Source organism: Heteronotia binoei, chromosome 9 (assembly GCF_032191835.1).
Source record: "Heteronotia binoei isolate CCM8104 ecotype False Entrance Well chromosome 9, APGP_CSIRO_Hbin_v1, whole genome shotgun sequence".
NCBI lineage: Eukaryota > Metazoa > Chordata > Lepidosauria > Squamata > Gekkonidae > Heteronotia > Heteronotia binoei.
In genome coordinates, this window is record NC_083231.1 from 118,519,388 (window position 1) to 118,525,643 (window position 6,256).

Here is a 6,256-nt window from a genome sequence, read left to right on the forward strand (position 1 = left end):
AGGCAGGAGGTGATGGGAAAGACCTCAGCCTGAGATCCTGGAGACTAATGGAGAAGGGCTGTGGCTCAGTGGAAGACCCCCTGCTTGGCATGCAGAAGGTCCCAGGTTCAATCCCCGGCAACTCCAGTTCAAAGGACCAGGCAGGTGGGGATGGGAAAGACCTCAGTCTGAGACCCTGGAGAGCTGCTGCCAATCTGAGTAGTCCATACTGAACTTGATGGACTAATGATCTGACTGAGGATTTGTTATTCAGTCACACAGTAGAATCCAACTCTTAGCGACCCCATGAACAAAGTCACGCCGGGCCCTCGTGTCTTCCACCATCCTCCGAAGTCTGCTCAAATTCGTGTTTGTTACATCAGTAATGCTGTCCAGCCATCTCCTCTTTTGCCGTCCCCTTCTTCTTTTGCCTTCTGCCTTTCCCAGCATCAGGGTCTTCTCCAGTGAGTGCTCCCTTTTCATTGGGTGGCCAAAATATTTGAGCTTCAGCTTCAGCATCTGACCTTCCAGGAAACAGTCAGGGTTGATCTCCCTTAGGACTGACTGATTGGATCTTCAGGAGTCTTCTCCAGCACCACATCTCAAAAGCATCTATTCTTCTGTGCTCGGCCTTCCTTATGGTCCAGCTCTCACAGCCATACATTACTACTGGGAATACCATCGCATTGACTATACAGATTTTTGTTGGTAGGGTGATGTTTCTCCTTTTTATGATACTGCCCAGGTTCGCCATAGCTGTCCTCCCAAGGAGCAAACGTTTTTTAATTTCTTGGCTACAGTCGCCATCTGCAGTGATCTCGGATCCCCGAAATGTGAAGTCTGTCACTGCTTCCATGTCTTCCCCTTTCTATTTGCCACGGTGTGATGGGGCCGGATGCCATGATCTTAGCTTTTTTGATGTTGAGTTTCAAGCTTTTTTGATGTTGAGTTTTGTGCTCTCCTCTTTCACCCTCAACAAGAGGTTCTTTAGGTCCTCCTCACTTTCTGTCATTAGAGTGGTGTCATCTGCATATCTGAGGTTGTTGTTGTTTTTCCCGGTAAACTTAATTCCGGTTTGTGCTTCATCCAGGCCAGCATTCCGCATGATGTACTCTGCATATAAATTAAATAAGTAGGGTTACAATATACATCCTTGTCGAACTCCTTTTCCTATTCTAAACCAATCCGTTGTTCCGTATCCCATTCTGACAGTTGCTTCTTGACCCTTATACAGGTTTCTCAGGAGACATGTGAGGTGGTCTGGTACCCCCATCACTTTAAGGACTTGCCACAGTTTGTTGTGATCCACACAATCAAAGGCTTTTGCATAGTCAATGAAGCAGAAATAGATGTTTTCCTGATACTCCCGTGCTTTCTCCATAATCCAGCAAATGTTGCCGATTTGATCTCTAGTTCTTCTACCTCTCCGAAACCCAGCTTGAACTTCTGGTAGTTCCCGATCGACATACTGCTGAAGCCTAGCTTGTAGGATCTTTAACATGACCTTGCTGGCATGTGAAATGAGTGCAATGGTGCACTATTCAAAGTCCTAAAAGACGATGCTGTTAAAGTGATGCACACATTATGTCAACAAATCTGGAAAATGCAACAGTGGCCACGGGATTGGAAAAGATCAGTTTTTATTCCAATCCCAAAGAAGGGTAATGCCAAGGAATGTTCAAACAATCGCACCATTGCACTGACTGAGGATAAGGCAGTATAATTGCAGGCATGGCTCAGTGGCAGAATGTCTGCTTGGTAAGGAGAAGGTCCCCGGTTCAATCCCCGGCATCTCCAGTTGAAAGGACCAGGCAGGAGGTGATGGGAAAGACCTCAGCCTGAGACCCTGCAGACTAATGGAGAAGGGCTGTGGCTCAGTGGCAGAGCCTCTGCTCAGCATGCAGAAGGACCCAGGTTCGGTCCCCGGCATCTCCAGTTAAAAGGACCAGGCAGGAAGTGATGGGAAAGACCTCAGCCTGAGACCCTGGAGGCTAATGGAGAAGGGCTGTGGCTCAGTGGCAGAGCATCTGCTTGGCATGCAGAAGGTCCCAGGTTCAATCCCCAGCATCTCCAGTTAAAAGGACCAGGCAGGAGGTGATGGGAAAGACCTCAGCCTGAGACCCTGGAGGCTAATGGAGAAGGGCTGTGGCTCAGTGGCAGAGCATCTGCTTGGCATGCAGAAGGTCCCAGGTTCAATCCCCAGCATCTCCAGTTAAAAGGACCAGGCAGGAGGTGATGGGAAAGACCTCAGCCTGAGACCCTGGAGACTAATGGAGAAGGGCTGTGGCTCAGTGGTAGAGCATCTGCTTGACATGCAGAAGGTCCCAGGTTCAATCCCCGGCATCTCCAGTTAGAAGGACCAGGCAGGAGGTGATGGGAAAGACCTCAGCCTGAGACCCTGGAGGCTAATGGAGAAGGGCTGTGGCTCAGTGGTAGAGCATCTGCTTGGTAAGCAGAAGGTTCCAGGTTCAATCCCCGGCATCTCCAGTTATAAGGACCAGGCAGGAGGTGATGGGAAAGACCTCAGCCTGAGACCCCGGAGACTAATGAAGAAGGGCTGTGGCTCAGTGGAAGATCCTCTGCTTGGCATGCAGAAGGTCCCAGGTTCAATCCCCAGCATCTCCAGTTAAAAGGACCAGGCAGGAGGTGATGGGAAAGACCTCAGCCTGAGACCCTGGAGACTAATGGAGAAGGGCTGTGGCTCAGTGGAAGAGCCTCTGCTCAGCATGCAGAAGGACCCAGGTTCGGTCCCCGGCATCTCCAGTTAAAAGGACCAGGCAGGAGGTGATGGGAAAGACCTCAGCCTGAGACCCTGGAGGCTAATGGAGAAGGGCTGTGGCTCAGTGGCAGAGCATCTGCTTGGCATGCAGAAGGTCCCAGGTTCAATCCCCAGCATCTCCAGTTAAAAGGACCAGGCAGGAGGTGATGGGAAAGACCTCAGCCTGAGACCCTGGAGACTAATGGAGATGGGCTGTGGCTCAGTGGTAGAGCATCTGCTTGGTAAGCAGAAGGTCCCAGGTTCAATCCCCGGCATCTCTAGTTATAAGGACCAGGCAGGAGGTGATACGAAAAGCTTCAGCCTGAGCCCTTGGAAAGCCATTATCAGACTGAGGCCTAGATACTGGCCTCAATGGACCCAGGAATTTTTTTGTAACAGGAGCTCTTTTGCATATTAGGCCACACCCCCTGATGTAGCCAATCCTCCAAGAGCTTGCAGTAGGCCCTGTAAGAAGAGCCCTGAAAGCTCCCAGAGGATTGGCTACATCAGAGGGGTGTGGCCTGATAAGCAAAGGAGCTCCTGCTACCAAAAAAAAAAAAGTCCTGAATGGATCTGTGGCTTGGCTCAGCAGAAGGCAGTTTCGATTTAGGGTTCCCAGCTTCAGGATGGGAAAAACCTGGAGATTTGGGGGTAGAACCCGAGGAGAGTGGGGTTTGGGGAGGAGAGAGTGCTCAGCCAGGGCTTTTATTTTGTAGCAGGAACTCTGCATATTAGGCCACACACACCCCGATGTAGCCAATCCTGGAACTTGCAGGGCTTTTATTATAGGGCGTACTGTAAGCTCTTGGAGAACTGGCTACATCCGTTTGATGTCGTGGTTAAGCGTGAGGACTCTTATCTGGGAGAACTGGGTTTGATTCCTCACTCCTCCACTTGCAGCTGCTGGAAGGGCCTTGGGTCAGCCATAGCTCTCGTAGGAGTTGTCCTTGAAAGGGCAGCTTCTACGAGAGCTCTCTCAACCCCACTCACCTCACAGGTTGTCTGTTGGTGGGAGTGAGGTAGTCAAAGGAGATTGTGAGCTGCTCTGAGACTCTGAGATTCAGAGTATAGGGTGTGATATAAATCCAATATCTTCTTCTTCTGTACCAAGAGCCCAGTGAGCTCCAGGAGTATTGGCTACGTCAGGAGGTGTGGCCTAATATGCAAAGGAATTCCATGCAAAAAAGGCCTGGTGCTCAGCAAGGTATCATGCCGTAGAAACCACTTCTCCAAAGCAGCCATTTTCTACAAGGGAGCTGGTCTGTATTGTCTAGAGCAGGGGTGGCCAACGGTAGCTCTCCAGATGTTTTTTGCCTACAACTCCCATTAGCCCCAGCCAGCATGGCCAATGGCTGGGGCTGATGGGAGTTGTAGGCAAAAAACTTCTGGAGAGCTACCGTTGACCACCTCTGGTCTAGAGATCAGTTTTCATTCCCAAAGCTCTCCAGCCGACCCCTGGAGGTGACTGTGAAGAAATTTTCACGTGTCTGTGAAGAAATTTTTTCCTATTTTCGACAGGAATTGTCTACGTACTTTCCTCGGCAACCATGAAAGCTAGTAGTGTAATGAAAAGTGAGCCATGGCCGTTTGGAGTTGTTACCGTGATACGATCTCTGATGGACCTGGAGAAGCCGATCTCAGTCAGAACGCTGACGGGGGAAACTGATCTGGCGAGAGAACTCTGCCGCCTCAGCTCTGCGGCTGGCCAATGCTTGTCTCTTTGACAAATGTGGAGCCGCCATCTGTTTCAACAGCGCTCCTCCGCTAATTCAACTTTACCTTATCACATTTTAAACCAAAAACAAATCACTTGAGATGGCACAGAGCTCCCCAATGGCTATTGCAGTGGCCTGATAGCAAAGAAAGGGAGGATATGTATCTGTCGGGGAGGGATGGTGACTCAGTGGTAGAGCATCTGCTTGGTAAGCAGAAGGTCCCAGGTTCAATCCTCGGCATCTCCAACTAAAAGGGGTCCAGGCAAGTAGGCATGAAATCCAGCTTGAGACCCTGGAGAGCTGTTGCCAGTCTGAGTAGACGACTGACTTTGATGGACCGAGGGTCTGATTCAGTAGAAGGCAGCTTCATATGTTCATATGTCTAAGGGGAGGGACAGTGGCTCAGTGGTAGAGCATCTGCTTGGTAAGGAGAAGGTCCCAGGTTCAAGCCCCGGCATCTCCAACTGAAAAGGGTCCAGGCAAGTAGGCGTGAAAAACCTCAGCTTGAGACCCTGGAGAGCAGGGGAGGGATGGTGGCTCAGTGGTGGAGCATCTGCGGTAAGCAGAAGGTCCCAGGTTCAATCCCCGGCATCTCCAACTAAAAAGGGTCCAGGCAAGTAGGCGTGAAAAACCTTAGCTGGAGACCCTGGAGAGCCGCTGCCAGTCTTGAGTAGACAAGACTGACTTTGATGGACCGAGGGTCTGATTCTGCAGAAGGCAGCTTCATGTGTTCATATGTACTTGAAGATGGTGACCCTATCACCTCTCAGCCGCCTCCTCTCCAGGCTAGACATGCCCAGCTCCTTCAACCTTTTTTCATAGGATTTGGTCTCCAGACCCCTCACCATCTTCGTCGCCCTCCTCTGAACCTGTTCCAGCTTGTCCATATCCTTCTTAAAATGTGGTGTCCAAAACAGCACACAATACTCCAGGTGAGGTGTAACCAGAGCAGAGTAAAGCGATACCATCACTTCACGTGATCTGGACACGAGACTTCTGTTAATACACTCCCAAATTCATAGAATCATAGAATCAGAGTTGGAAGGCACCTCTAGGGTCATCTAGTCCAACCCTCTGCACAATGCAGGAAACTCACAAACACTTCCCCCTAAATTCACAGGATCTTCATTGCTGTCAGATGGCCATCTAGCCTCTGTTTAAAAACTTCCAAGAAAGGAGAACTCATCACCTCCCAAGGAAGCCTGAAAAGGCATTTGCCTTCTCAGACACTGCATCACACTTCTTCTCATGTTCAGCGTATGGTCCACTAAGATCACTAGATCTCCAAATTATAGAATCATAGAGTTGGAAGGGACCTCCAGGGTCATCTAGTCCACAATGCAGGAAACTCACAAACACCTCTCCCAAAATTCACAGGATCCTCGTTGCTGTCAGATTGCCATCTAGCCTCTGTTGAAAAACCTCCAAGGAAGGAGAGCCCACCACCTCCCAAGGAAGCCTCTTCCACTGAGGAATCGCTCTCATGTTCAGGAAGTTCTTCCTAATGTTGAGCCAGAAACTCTTTTAATTTAATTTCAATCCATTGAATCATAGAAGAATCATAGAATCCTAGAGTATGGAAGGACCTCCAGGGTCATCTAGTCCAACCCCCTGCACAATGCAGGAAACTCACAAACACCTCCCCCTAAAATTCACAGGATCCACATTGCTGTCAGATGGCCATCTAGCCTCTGCTTAAAAACCTCCAAGGAACGAGAGCCCACCACCTCCCGAGGAAGCCTGTTCCACTGAGGAATCGCTCTAACGGTCAGGAAGTTCTTCCCAATGTTGAGCCGGAAACTTT

General features: G+C 49.9%; 1 non-coding gene across 1 annotated transcript; it reads left to right on the plus strand.

Moving 5' to 3' along the window:
• The first annotated feature begins 2,251 nt into the window (after positions 1 to 2,251).
• On the plus strand, positions 2,252 to 2,328 carry TRNAV-GAC (transfer RNA valine (anticodon GAC)). The gene has a single exon. It is a non-coding gene; the product is annotated as a tRNA-Val (tRNA).
• Positions 2,329 to 6,256: the final 3,928 nt, after the last annotated feature.